Source organism: Microtus pennsylvanicus, chromosome X, assembly GCF_037038515.1.
Source record: "Microtus pennsylvanicus isolate mMicPen1 chromosome X, mMicPen1.hap1, whole genome shotgun sequence".
Lineage (NCBI taxonomy): Eukaryota > Metazoa > Chordata > Mammalia > Rodentia > Cricetidae > Microtus > Microtus pennsylvanicus.
In genome coordinates, this window is record NC_134601.1 from 5,176,889 (window position 1) to 5,191,542 (window position 14,654).

Sequence of the window (14,654 nt, forward strand, 5' to 3'; positions counted from 1 at the left end):
AAAGAGTCAGACATTTGTAATTTACTAAGCGTCAATAACTATTAGAGGAAAGTACAGGGAACAAAGTCGCCATGTCCATTCATATGTTTTTGGCATCGAATATCACGAAGCCTGGGGAACTAAATGTACCTTCCATATTTCCTTGTAAGATTTCTTTTCCTTGTGGATATTTTTAATCATCGGGGATATTTTCCAAACCACAGAATTGGTTAAATGTAATAAACTTTGAATAGGCTCCAAGTACAAAAATTAACAGATTTAAATACCTTTTGAATTATTAAAATTAGATTATTTGGCCACATAAGCAATTACATGTCAAGGACAAGATGTATATACTTGTAAGGATTAGTGGGTTGCTGGCTATTATTTGTCTCAAATGTGGTGGAAACATTTTTCATACTTAATGAGTGCTTAAATTAGGTGAAAAAAAATGAAATGTTTTATAAAATGGCCTAGTTGAAAATATAATAAAATTTCAGAGGCATTAGACCTTCCGAACACAAAAGAATGTTTTAGCTTGCCTCACTTAGTTTGAGTTTTAGTAGCTTAGATCACATCATTTTTATAAGACAGAGTAGAAAACTTAAGTATTTTGTCAGAGTTAACATTTAGGTTCAGCAAATACATAAAATGAAAACTGGGAGCTGGGGAAGCAGGTCCTTGTCTAAAGTGTTTACTATACAAACTTAAGGACCTGACTACAGATGTTTGTCCGTTATCATCATGGCAGGGAGCGTGGTGGCATGTATGGTGTAGGAGAAGTAGCTGAGACCTTTACATTCTGATACAAGACAACAAACAGGCAGAGAGAGAGAGAGAGAGAGAGAGAGAGAGAGAGAGAGAGAGAGAGAGAGAGGAGAGGGGAGAGGGGAGAGGGGAGAGGGGAGAGGGGAGAGGGGAGAGGGGAGAGGGGAGAGGGGAGAGGGGAGAGGGGAGAGGGGAGAGGGGAGAGGGGAGAGGGGAGAGGGGAGAGGGGAGAGGGGAGAGGGGAGAGGGGAGAGGGGAGAGGGGAGAGGGGAGAGGGGAGAGGGGAGAGGGGAGAGGGGAGAGGGGAGAGGGGAGAGGGGAGAGGGGAGAGGGGAGAGGGGAGAGGGGAGAGGGGAGAGGGGAGAGGGGAGAGGGGAGAGGGGAGAGGGGAGGAGAGAGGAGAGAGGAGAGAGGAGAGAGGAGAGAGGAGAGAGGAGAGAGGAGAGAGGAGAGAGGAGAGAGGAGAGAGGAGAGAGGAGAGAGGAGAGAGGAGAGAGGAGAGAGGAGAGAGAGAGAGAGAGAGAGAGAGAGAGAGAGAGAGAGAGAGAGAGAGAGAGAGAGAGAGACCAGAGACAGACAGATGCTGGACCTGGCATGGATTTTTGAAATCTCATTCCTGGTGACATACTCCAACAAGGCCATACTTCCTCCAGGAGGACACACCTAATCCTAGTTCTTTCAAAGCTGTCTACTTCCTGCTGACTAAGCACTCAAATGTATGAGCCTATGGGAGCATTCTTATTCACCCCATCACTACATATGTAGCATTGCTTAGCTACCAGCAGTTCTATTTCCAATAGCAGACAAGAGCACTTTTATCATTGTATTCTAACTCAATTCTGCATGTTATTTTATTTTAGCTTTCCCCCTGAAGTATGCAAATAGGGCCAAGGAAAGTAGCTCAGTGGCAGAGTACTTGAGTAGCATGTTCAGTTCCCAGCAGTACAAGAAAAAACATTATGCATATGAATCATAAGCATACACCTTGATGTGCTATCATAAAGTGAAACACCATTATTATTAGCACTCACATAGATTAACAGCACCTGATCGCCAGCCCTAGAACTGCAGTGGGGCCTTTCTACTCACTTTAAGTGTAGCTCCTGCCTTGACTTTCAATAGCAGAGAGCAATTTGTCCTAACTTTGAATATAGAAGTATGTACATGTATACAGAATAAAATCTTTTATGTCTGCTTTCTTTTGCTGCTGCTTTCTTTCTCTCAGTATTGCTTGTGAGACTGATCATTACCAATGTCTGTAGATGGAGTCTGAGTCCCTCATTTATTTTGTTTTGAATTAGTCCATCCGTCCTCATAAGTTACTGGTTATATATTTATGTAGTGTACAGTTAGATACATAGTAATTTCCTCATATTCAGGTGATACCAGTCTAAGACCCCAAGTGATTACCTGAAATCATATATAATCCTGGATCATATATACATACACCCACATAGTGTTTTCTTATACCTACAACTCTACAATAATTTTACAAATTTGGCACAGTAAAGATTAACAGTGCTTGTTAATGAAGTAGAAAAAATAAAGCATTTATAGGAATAAGTTATGTGACTATGATGTCTCACTTATTTCCTAAATATCTTTTGTACCATATTCTTTCTTTTTGTGCTGATGTTAGATGATACAATGTCAACCTGATGAAGTGAAGTAAATTATGTAGATATTTTGATATGGCCTTATATGCAAGGGTTACACGAATGTATTTTGATAGTTGTCCTGAAAGCTGAGACACTAAGTGAAAAATGAGGTAGTTAGTATACACGCCACAGTGAACAAAGGAATAGATTAGCTTAGATAGAATTGAGGAAAGATGTAAATTTTCATCATGCTATTCAGAATGGCACATAATTTCTGATTTATGAATTATTTATTTTTGAAATTTTCTACTCAATAGTTTTGGATCATCGTTGATTCATGCCTGTTTTTATTTGCTTCTTTTTCTTTTCTTTTCTTTTTTTTGGGACAGCGTTTCTCTGTGTAATAGTTCTGGCTGTCCTGGAGCTCACTCTGTAGATCAGGCCTGCCTCTGCCACCAAAGTATTGGGATTAAAGGCATGTGTCTCCACAGCCTGGCCAAGCCTGACTCTCTATGTGGATGCTGGGATCAAACTCAGATCTTCATGTAACTAAAAGCAAAACAAAGCAAGCAAGCAAACAAACAAAAAGCCTAGCAAGACCACATATAAGAGGTATTTACCAGACAAAGCATAATCACTTCAGGCTTATTTTCTTTCATCAACAAGTATTTTAACTCACATTGTTTTTTCCTGGGAACCATATTGCAAGAGCTGTTTTATTTTCTTCCAAAATAGAGGTAGTTCTGAATAATCATGTTTTCTAATAACTCACCCTCCCCATTGGTCTCTCTACCAGCTGCATACTTGGCTCTCTGTTAACCATAGTATGCTGAATAGTGACTCTCAATGATAAATAGCAGTCTCTCTCTCTTTTTAAAGATTTATTTTATGTGTGGGGTGTTTTGCCTACCCATATGTTTTCGTACCACATGTGTGCAGTTCCCATGGAGGCCAGAGATGTCAGATCCTCTAGAACTGGAGTTACAGATACATTGTTAGCAGCTTTGTGGCTGCTGAGAATTAAACCTGGGTTCTCCGAAAGAGCAAACAGTGTTCTTACAGCTAAGCCATCTCTCCAGCTCCTGAATATGATCTCTTAACAAAACAAATAGACCTTCTCCGGTACATTCCTTGACTCCACTATCATTACTCAGACCTATTCTGTGAAATTCAACTTTTGCATTATTCCCTGGTTCCCACTCTCTGCTTTCTGCTTTCCTTTTGTGCGTTATCTAACTTCAACTTTATTACCATTTTAATCTTGTAGTCGTCCCTTTCTATTCACATTCACATCTTAGAACTTATCCATTCTCAGTGTTCTCACTGCTCACTGTCCTCCATTCTGTATCTTCATCATCAACTGTATTTTGAGTAGTTGTGTGTCCTGTTGGTACTTCACATTCCACACACGTTCCCAACTTAAATAAGTACTCCCTTTCCTTCAAGCTATGCACCTTAGTCTTTTTCTCTCTTTCCTGGCTAAACTTTTAGCTGTTTTGATCTTGTATAGGTCTTGGGCACATAACCACAGCTCTTATAAGTTCATGATTATGATAACCATGTCATATACAGATGTCATTTCACAGCCCTCTTCCGCATCTTACTTGTCCGCTGAAGAACTGAAATCCCTTTGAGATCAGGACCTGTTATTGCCAATTCAAGAGCATCATTCTTGAAGTGCATAGGGCATGAACAGCAAGAGATACTATCATGTCACCATATTTCTGTATCCAGTTTAATATTAAATCACAGGTGTGAGAACTGTGTTAATTGTGGTTCTCAATCAGATCATGGAAACATTATTAGATAATAAAGTATGATTTTGGCATCTCTTTTTCAAGACAGTTCTTTTTGGAGCTCTGTCTGCCTGCATTATCTTAAATGGCATGCTTTTTATATATATTTAGATCTGTATGTTTTGATCATAATCTTTCTCTTTCCTCAACTCCTTAAAGATCCTTCCCCAAAAACACTCACCCCCCACAACACCAAAAAAACCATGGATTCCAGTTTTTGTTGACCTATTACTTCCTTAGCATGTGGCCTGTCCTGGAGTGTGGTTGTTATACCCAGTGTCTCTCCATTGAGGAAAACTTTTTTTCTCCTAGCAGCTATAAAGGGAAAATAGATTTTTGGTTAGGGGCAAGACCTTGTGTCCTCTTGCCTTTCTTCAAGGTTGGATTTTGTCTGACTTGAACTGATGCAGTTCTTGGATATGCTTTTACAGTCTTTGTGAGTTCCTATGTGCATCAGTCCTGTTGTTTCTGGAAAATTCTGCTTCTTAAGAATCATCCTCTGGCTTTTACAATTGGTCTGCCTCCTTCTGCACAGATCCATGAGCCTTGAGAGGAGGGATGTGAGAAAGATATAAAGTAATATAAAGTTTGTCACTCTCTATACATTATCCAGTTCTGGGCCTCTGTCTTAATCACCAAAACTTGTCTGATGAAGACTGAGTGATGCACTAATCTTTTGGAATAGCAATATACCATTAGGAGCTGTTTTACTTCCATTTTCACTTAGCAGAATACTATCAGGATTTCTCTAGGGCCTATGACTTATTGAGTCTCGGGTCATTGGCTTTGTTAATAGTGCCAGATATTAATTAGCTCTCTTTCATGGAGCATAAAATATTATTGGATTTTAATTTTAATAAAGAGAGTAGGGAATATTGGTTACTCCCTTAGCATTTATGACACTATTGCACCAGTGAGTATATCATGCAGTCAGGTCACTATTGTTGTTCTCAAGGTTTACATCTAGGTGAGATTAATAATTACATTTCTACTCCAGCACATAGAATCTTCTAGTGTTGTCTGTGAATGGTTGTCAGTAGAGGTAACTTTCCTTGCTGCTTGAATTCATTCATGGCATCATAGGATATATAAGACTTCATCTTTCAATAATAAACATTGTGACTGTAAGAAGATATTTTATACACTAAGAATTTCACATTCATAGGAAGAGAGAGGGAAAGAGACAGGGATGGGCAGACACTGATTTAATCCAGTGAAGTTTCTTCTTTGCACAACTTGCTTCTTTCCTTTCTTTGAATTATTTCCTTAAGATGATGGTCTTTGAACGACAATGACAAAGTCACATACTTTTATGCGTCCTTATGTTTTTTTGCTACCAGTAAAACATATTGATTTCAGTCTTGGCTGATGTCGAATATTATCTGTAAAAACAAGCAAAGGAGTTTCATATTTTTTCATTAGCATTTCATGTCTATTAGCATAGACTAGTATTCCATTGTTTTCTATTGTTTTTGAAACCAGGGGAAGTGATGTGCTCTGTGACTTGTGGTCTTTTATTTTATTTCATTTGGTAATATACATATCTCCAAAGACACAAGTAACAGGGAGAAGAAGGATAAAACACAATATTCTAACAAAGGGTAGTAGGAAAGGAACTTTGTATTTTACAAAGGCAAATGAATTTTAGTCAAGGTTGAATTACTTATCCAAAATCTTAACTAGTCTTTGTTTTTAAAAAAAATCTTTTAAATATTTCATTTTGAGTTCTTTAGAATATTAGGACAAGAATGAGGAAAATATAATTTTCTTTACATAATGCAGCTGTAAGTGCTGATTGGGTCTTCTGAAATTTTTCTTTCAGTGAAATAATATAGGACTTGAAACTCTTCACGGATATTTAATTACATAGTATCCAAAATCCTAAATATTCTTAACTGAACAGTCTTAATGGCTATATTATTTGTACCACATTTTGTTTTGATGAGTTTAAATCTTAGAAAATTAATAGAAGCGACATACTCCTATTTTGATGTAACAGATGTAAAGTTAAAATAACTGATTAAGAACCAATATTTGAGCTTCCTTGTCTTACAGCCTGAGCTGTAATATATAGCCCACATTAGTACCACTACAAAGGCAAGGACACTGAGGCCTAGTCAGTGTGAAAAACACAAGGGAAGCACTTACAAGGAGCACTCAGTTGGTGGCTATGCCTCCTAACACTTTACATAGGATTCACAGCCGGAGACACAGAAGTTAGGGTTCCCTAACTGGGAGTGATGCATTCAAGACATTTCGTTAGTACATGATGGAACCACAATTCATTCAAATTTTGATTGATTTGATTCCAGAGTTTATTCTTTCATAAAAAAACCTCTCTATGTTCTCTTCAAGAAAGAGGCATGTTTTTTTTTTAATATGGACGCCAAATCAACAATCAAAGAATACCTTTGTAACTTACTGTATGGTCTTCCATTTGACCACGTGTACTATTCTTGACTGCAGGAACTATAAAGCAATATGGGTATCACCCTTAAGGAGTATTACACAGCAGAAAAAAATAATGACATCTTGAAATTTGCAAACAAATGGATGGAGCTAGAAAACATATTGAGTGAGGTAACCCAGACCTAGAAAGACACATATCATATGTACTCACTCATAAGTGGCTTTTAGACATAAAACAAAGAAGAACAGTCTATAATTCACAATCCCAGAGAACCTAGACAACAAAGAGGACTGCAAGAGAGACATACATAGATCTAATCAACATGGGAAGTAGAAAAAGACAGGATCTCCTAAGTAAATTAGGAGTGTGGGTATCATGGCCACGGGTAGAAGGAGGGTGGAGGAAGGGAGGGGAGCAGAGAAAAATTTATAACTCAAAAACAATTTTAAAAACACTTAATCAAATATGGCAAGAGAAAATTAGAGCTCCCCTAATCGTATTCTCTAAATAGGTTTTTCCTTTACCTCATTGTAAAATGGCTTCAGTTTCTTTTTATCCCTGCATCTCTTAATTCCATGTCTCCAGTTCTATAATTAATAGGTCATAGCTATTAATTTTCTATGCCTGCAGAAAGCCTCCTTAAAGGTTTATTTAGATTGAATATTGAATGGTCAGCTTTCCAACTGTGTTGTTTAGTTCGCTTCTCAGAATGCCTTTGGAGAATATACATTTGTGAAAACACTGAGAAATTTCTAGCATATTTCGTAGTCCTTATTTAAGTTTGAGTTTTGTTTACAGAGATAGGGTCTCACTATGTACCCAGCTTGACATAGAAGTTGCTATTTAGCCCAAGGTGACCTTAAATTCTCAGTCCTCCTCCCTTTGCCTTAATAGTGCTGATATTGTGTGTCTGTGCCACCATACCTACCTCTTTCCTACATTTGTTTAAAAGGCAGGAAAGAGAAAGAATGGAGACAGGAAAGAAAGAAAAGATAAACAGAAGAGACAGGCTGGTTGAGAGATTTTCGTTAGAGAAACCGGGGAACCTTTATAAATACTTTTAAAATTTTTATTTACTGTATGAAGACAGACACTAAAAAGAAACCCTACACTAGCTCAGAACTGAGTATAACAGAGGATTATTTATTTAGGAGTAGACTCACAGATCACAGTCCTCTGCTCTAATGGGGAACAGCAACCGAATCCAGCAGCCGGAAGAGAGAGGCATTTATAGTATAGTATAAGAGACCATGCCCAAGTGGGCTGGTAACTTAAAGGCTACTGGCTGAAGGATTTCCTATAGCACCCTCCCTTTTGTTTAAATAAGAGAGTTCTAAGCCTAATACAAAATTACATACAGTAAGAACAAATATCAAGTATAAAAATTAGAATTACAACCAGCATAATCAATATCAAGCAAAAAACATGTGATAAATGTTTTGGTAATTATCCTATCCTAAGGAGTCTAAGTCTTGTATTATAAATAACTTGGCCAAGTCACAAGAGAAAAGTAACTATGACTATCTAGTCTTCAACCCCATCAAAGAACTGAGAAGGGAAATAATATTACTTGAGTAAGTAGGAAGTGCAATTAAGCAACTTCCAAAATGTACAAAAAATGACAGAGACAACTGGCTACTTGGGCAATCACCCAAAATCTCATTTGCAAGGTTGGCGCAACCAAATTTGGCTAAGGCATAGAGTAACTGACAGACCATTTTCAGAGGCAGGAAATTTTTCAAAATCGTCTAACCAGATCTAGGCAAGATTTGACAGCCTTTTTTCTTATGTCCTGCTTGTCCTGTCTGGACATGGTGCATTTGTCAGTGGTCGATGCATGGGTAGTTCCTTGTCCAAAGGCCAGTTTTGTCAAGAAGAAAACAAGCTCCAATAAAAGCATCACATATACAGAAGGACTTCCAGCACCAACTGTGTGTGTGTGTGTGTGTGTGTGTGTGTGTGTGTGTGTGTGTGTGTGTGAATGTATTTATCTGCACCACATGTGTCTAGAAATTTGCAGAGCTCAGAAGAGGTCATCACATCCCCTGGACCCAGAGTTGCAGGCAGTTATGAACCATTGTGGTTTGGCTGAGAACCAAACCTACGTCCTCTGCAGCAGCAGTAATTGCTCTTAACATCTGAGCCATCTCCTCATACCCTCAATATCTTGATTTTCAAACTATGTTTACCATGTCATTGAAATCATAATTTCTGGGCTTGAAACACACAGGTTACATTTCACCAGGCATTTTCAATATGAAACCAGTGTTGAGGGCTGCTGTATTTAGATAAATCCCACGTATTGATATATTTCAAGTTCCAAGCCAGAATATTTGCAATGTTTCTTTAATAACATTGGAGAGTTCTTATAATATGAAATTATATATGAAAGGAATATGTCCTGAAGTATATAATGATAACTTATACTGTCCATGTTCTAATTTATCTAATTCAGTTTATACTAATATTGGTGTGTTTTTTGGGAGTTAAGGTCTAAATTTCTTTCCACCAAGTACCATTTATAAAGATTGCAGCCAGTGTTGGTGGAACATGTCTGTAATCCCAGCACTTGAAACACTGAGGTAGGAGGATCACCTCAAGTTCAAAGCTAGTAATTTCAAGGCCTGCTTTGAACGTTTTCAAAACAAACACCCTAAAAATCATCAACCAAAGATTTCTTTTTTTTTTGGTTTTTTAGAGACAGGGTTTCTCTGTGGTTTTTGGAGCCTGTCCTGGAACTAGCTCTTGTAGACCAGGCTGGTCTCGAACTCACAGAGATCCGCCTGCCTCTGCCTCCCGAGTGCTGGGATTAAAGGCGTGCGCCACCACCGCCCGGCTCAAAGATTTCTTTATACTGCTATATTAGTATTTATAGTTGTTATTTTGTTGAATAATTATTTCACTGTTTACATAGATCACAGTCTAGCTAATGACCTCTTAGAGGAGGTTTGTTTGTAATTATTCAATGTTTTAAGCCATAGTATTAAGATTAACTTTGTGTTGATGTTTTTTCTATAAGATTATGGGTTATTTTCATAAAAATCCTCACAAATAGGATATTGTTCATGTTTATAAGACAATTTGATTTGAAAACTAATAGGTATTCTGGATATATGTTTCATTTCCATTATTATATAATGATAATGATATTTTATAGTTCTGTGTGTGTGTGTGTGTGTGTGTGTGTGTGTGTGTGAGGGAGAGAGAGTAGGCTAGAGTTTCATGTCAGGTATCCTTAGTCATTCTTCACAGTATTTTTTGAAACAATTATTGAACCTGAAGCTAACCAATTGGTCATACCGGCTGGCTGATCAACTACCAGGGTCCTCATGTTTCTGCCTCCGAGCATTGTGATTATAGGCAAACACCATACCACCCAGAAATTATGGGGGTGTTGGGATTCAAGACAGGGTTTCTCTGTGTAGTCCTAGCGGTCCTGGAACTCGCTTTGTAGACCAATTTATGGCCTCGAACTCACAGAGATCTGCCTGCCTCTGCCTCCTGAGTGCTGGAATTAAAGTCATGTGCCACAATTGCTTGCCTCAGTTCCTCATTTTTTGTGTGGCATACACTTTACTGACTGAGCAAGCCATCCTCAGAGCCTGGTTACTTACATTTTCTAAATTCTGAAACAAATTACAAGAACTTTATATCAGAAAGCAGTCTTAAGCCTCTTTGAAATGAAGAACACAAGGTGATAATTTTGTTTAATATTTGGGTCTGGTTAGAGACTTACAGAATTCAATCAGAAGGATGCTCTCACCTGTTTATAGGTGACTGCTTCTGGCCTTGTTGCTCACCGTAATTGTTTAGCAAGAGAGCCTGGTGATTTATCTTGTTTTGGTAGAGGGTCTCACTATGTAGCCTAGGATGGCCTTGACTTAGTTTGATTTTCCTGCTTCAGCATCTCAAATGCTAGGAATACTGGTGGGTAACACTATGACAGCTGAACCCGATGACTTTTATTTGATCATGTATAAATCTTGAGATTTAAAGATTTGGCACCCTGCCTTGAAGTAGCCATATTTGTGTTTTTAAGGAAGCTTCATATGGTTTTTTTCTTTCAGTTTATTTATATGATGGATTACATTGACAGATTTTCTTATGTTGAAACAGCCCTGTATCTCTGGGATGAAGCCTACTTCATGGATATTTTTTTTTACATTTTCTTTTTTTATTATTTTTTTTTGTTTTTTTTTAGTTGTTTTTGAAAAAGAAAAAAAATTCCGCCTCCTCCCCGTTTCCCATTTCCGTTCCCCTCCTCCCACACATCACCCCCTCCCCTCACTCCCCTACCCCTCTCCCCCTCCCTCCACTCCATTCCCCCTCCCTCTCGATAATTAAGAGCAGTCCAGATTCCCTGCCCTGCGGGAAGTGGATATTTTTTTAAATGTGTTCTTGGATTCTGTTTACCAGAATTTTATTGAGAATTTTTGCATCGATGTTCATGAGTGAGATTGGTCTGTAATTCTCTTTCTTGGTTGGGTCTTTGTGTGGTTTTGGAATCAGGGTGACTGCTGAGCTCCCAAGGTCCAAATGAGGAGCAGAAGGAGGGAGAACAAGAACAAGGAAGTCAGGACTACTAGGAGTGTGCCCACCCACTAAGAAGGCAGGGCTCACCAAGGCCAGCTGGACTGGGACTGATGGAGCATGTGATCAAACCGGACTCTCTGAATGTAGCTGACAATGAGGGTTGACTGAGAAGCCAAGGACAATGGCACTGGGTTTTGATTCTACTGCATGTACTGGCTTTGTGGGAGCCTAGTCTGTTTGGATGCTCATCTTCCTAGACCTGGATGGAGGGGGGAGGACCTTGGACTTCCCACAGGGCAGGGAACCCTGACTTCTCTTTGGACTAGAGAGGGAGGGGGAGAAGGAGTGGGAGGAGGGGAGGGAAATGGGAGGAGGGGAGGAAGTGGAAATTTTTAATTAAAAAAACAAAATAAAATAAATAAAAAGGAAAAAAGAAAAAAGAAAACACACACACACACACACACATCTGGTTTAATCTGGGAAGTGTATTAAAACATGTGCCTAAGGAACTAGTTCAACAAAGGAGGCATCCCCTCCCATCGCCCAGGATCTGTACTGGGAAATTCATGGGTAGGATTTGCCTGTGTATGTGTTGTTTAAAAAAAAAGAAAGAAAGAAAGAAAGAAAGAAAGCTTCATTTACTTACTATGATACTTGGCTAACGAAGATCTTTTACATTTTGTTTCAGGGACAATTGGATTTTTTTCCCTTGTTTCTGCTTTATTACTACAGTCTACGGTGTAATGAAAGTGGATTAATGAATTTTCCCAGAGATGTGTCAAAGCACATAACCCTTGCTTTCAAACACCTGTGTATCTATGTAAAAATCTGCTGTGCTACATACATAGGTATTCTCTAAGTTACATTTAGTTAAAGTGTTCATAAAGGCAAAGTCTCACTGTCTGGCCTCAGTTTCTTTGACATAAAATGCTGATTAGTGGAAGAAAATAGATTGCTAAAATGATTTATCCTCAGTCATAGTTTCTGGACTAAAACGATTTCATTTAAAGCAATCAGATCAGAAAAAGGGGGCATATTTTAAAAAGCTATATACATTGGGGGGGGGGTCCACACAAAGTTTTTTTTTCCAATTCTGCTTCTTGATGTTGCTTAGAGTGCCTATTTTTTTCTGTCAGACCAATATTTCATTGGCACTATATGACAACTTTTAGGTAAAATGTTTTTGTGACTTAAATTGGTGATACAAGCTATATTATATTTTATATCTACATGATCGTTTTAAAAATGTATGTGTCTTAGTTTGGGTTACTACTGCTATTATGATGAACACCATAACCAAAAGTAAGTTGGGGAGGAAAGGATTTATTCAGCTTCCACATCCACATCACAGTTCCTTTTCAAAAGAAGTCAGGAGAGGAACTCAAAACTAACTGGAACCTGGAGGCAAGAGCTAATGCAGAGGCCATAGAGGGGTGTTGCTTACTGGTTTCCTCCCCATGACTTGATCAGTCTACTTTCATATAGAACCCAGAGCCACAAACTCAGGGATGGAACCACCCAGAATGGGCTGGGCCCTCCCCCGTCAATTACTAATTAAGAAAATTCCCTACAGATTTTCCTATAGCCCCATATTATAGAGGCATTCCCTCATTTGTAGCTTCCTCCTCTCTGATGACTCTAGCTTGCATCAAGTTGACAAAAATTAGTCAGTACAGTAGTTAGTTTAAATTACAGAGTTTATAAAATGATTAGATGCTAGTATCTTATTTCTCAGTCAATCCTACACATTTCCAGATATTTGGAGTCTATCTCCTTTAGCTTAAAACACATGTTTTGTTAGTCTATTTCTGTTTACAGTCATTTGGAGGGCAAGACTATTCAATTTTGTATTAGTTTTACATAGGTAACATATCCTTGGATTCCAGTTTTATAAAATTTATCTTCCTTTATAGTTTTCTGCAAATGTGAGAGATGGGTGTGTGAATCTCATGGAGCATTCATGGAGGTCAGAGAACAACCACAGGAGTCAGTGATCTTCTTCTACCATGTGGGTTCCAGGGATTGAACGTAGGTCATCAGGGCTTTTGTTAAGTGCCCTTATCACTGTTGTCGACATTTATAATTACTCCTGCTATTATTATGTCTTACTTTTCCTACGTGGATGTGTATGGGTATGTGTGTGACATGGCAAACAAGTGGAACACAGAGAACACTTCATGGGATTCTGTCCTCTCCTTCCACCACATGGGCTCTAGGGATCACACCCAGGTCATCAAGCTTGGTGGCAAGTCCTTTATCTACTGAGCCATCTTGATAGTCCCTATGTATTGATTGATTTCTACTAAACAATAGGTAATTAATTCTTTGAATATTGGGCATTTCTATTACAAATATTCCCAAATTTTATTTGTGGTTTTGAGGGAGCAGTCACATATATATTTTATGTAGTAAATTTTATTGATAACTGTCTCAATTAGGAAAATATTTGAAAAATATTCACTCACACTCTTCAATTTATGATCATTCCCAACATATCCTAAAAATGAAGAGTTGTTCTTGTGTGCCTGGCTCAAGGGCTCAAAGAGGTCATATTACCTTTCAGGGAAACGGTGGCTAGACTGAAATGGGGAAAGAAGACATGAGACATTTATTAGCATCGGGGCCTGCTTGTTGGGGCTTCTGTCCTGTCCAGTTCCCACAGCTGGTAAGCCCCAAAGAAAATCACACAGAGGTCTCCATAAGTTATAATCTGATTGGCTCATTAGCTCAGGCTTCTTATAACTTATATTAACCCATTATTCTTATCTATGTTAGCCAAATGGCTCAGTACCTTTTTCTGCAGGGCAGATCACATCTTGCTTCTTCAGTGTCTGGACAGGACCAGGGAGGGAGCTTCCCTCTTCCCAGAATTCTCTTATTCTCATTGACCCACCTCTACTTCCTGTCTGGTTGTCCCACCTATACTTCCTGCCTGGCTACTGGCCAATCAGCATTTATTTAAAACATAAAGAATTGTCCCACCCCAGAGATTTCCATTCTGAGAGGAGAGGGCAATTAAGGATTGATTGGTTGACACTTGGAAGAAAATAAGTCATTTTCTCGGTAGCAAGGCCTGCCATTATCTAAATAAGAAAGATCTATATTGTGATTTATGGCAAATGAGCCTGACTATTGCAGAATTGTTGTAGGGGTGGGCACAAAAGGGCTCAGAAGTTCTCCTGATTGGAGTTTTCAGATTCCTCATAATCTAGGTCTTGAAGCCTGCCTAAGAATGAACTGCTTGTTAGGATTCTTTGGAGCTTATTCCATTCTCCAAATATTCTAAACTAAACAGTGCTATATAAAGTTTCAGGGAGCACATTTACCACCAGGTTAGCTGCCTGAAAATGTTGTGTAGGCTTCCACTTTTTTTTTATATTGAAGATAGTTTTCTAGAAAAGAAAAGTTATTTCTTAAGCAAAAAAAGGTGTTGTTCCATAAGTGGTGTTCATAGATTAAGATAAAGGCAGGTCTTAGGACAACCATCTTTGAACATCTTGAAAGTATGTAAGTCAATATTAGATTGGCTTTGTAGTTAAGTGGAGAAGTGCCCTTTAATTTGATTGAAAT

At 38.5% G+C, this 14,654-nt stretch overlaps 1 pseudogene; it reads left to right on the plus strand.

Moving 5' to 3' along the window:
• LOC142841649 (transmembrane 9 superfamily member 2-like) overlaps positions 1-3,979 on the plus strand; it is a 146,716-nt pseudogene extending 142,737 nt beyond the window's left edge.
• Positions 3,980-14,654: the final 10,675 nt, after the last annotated feature.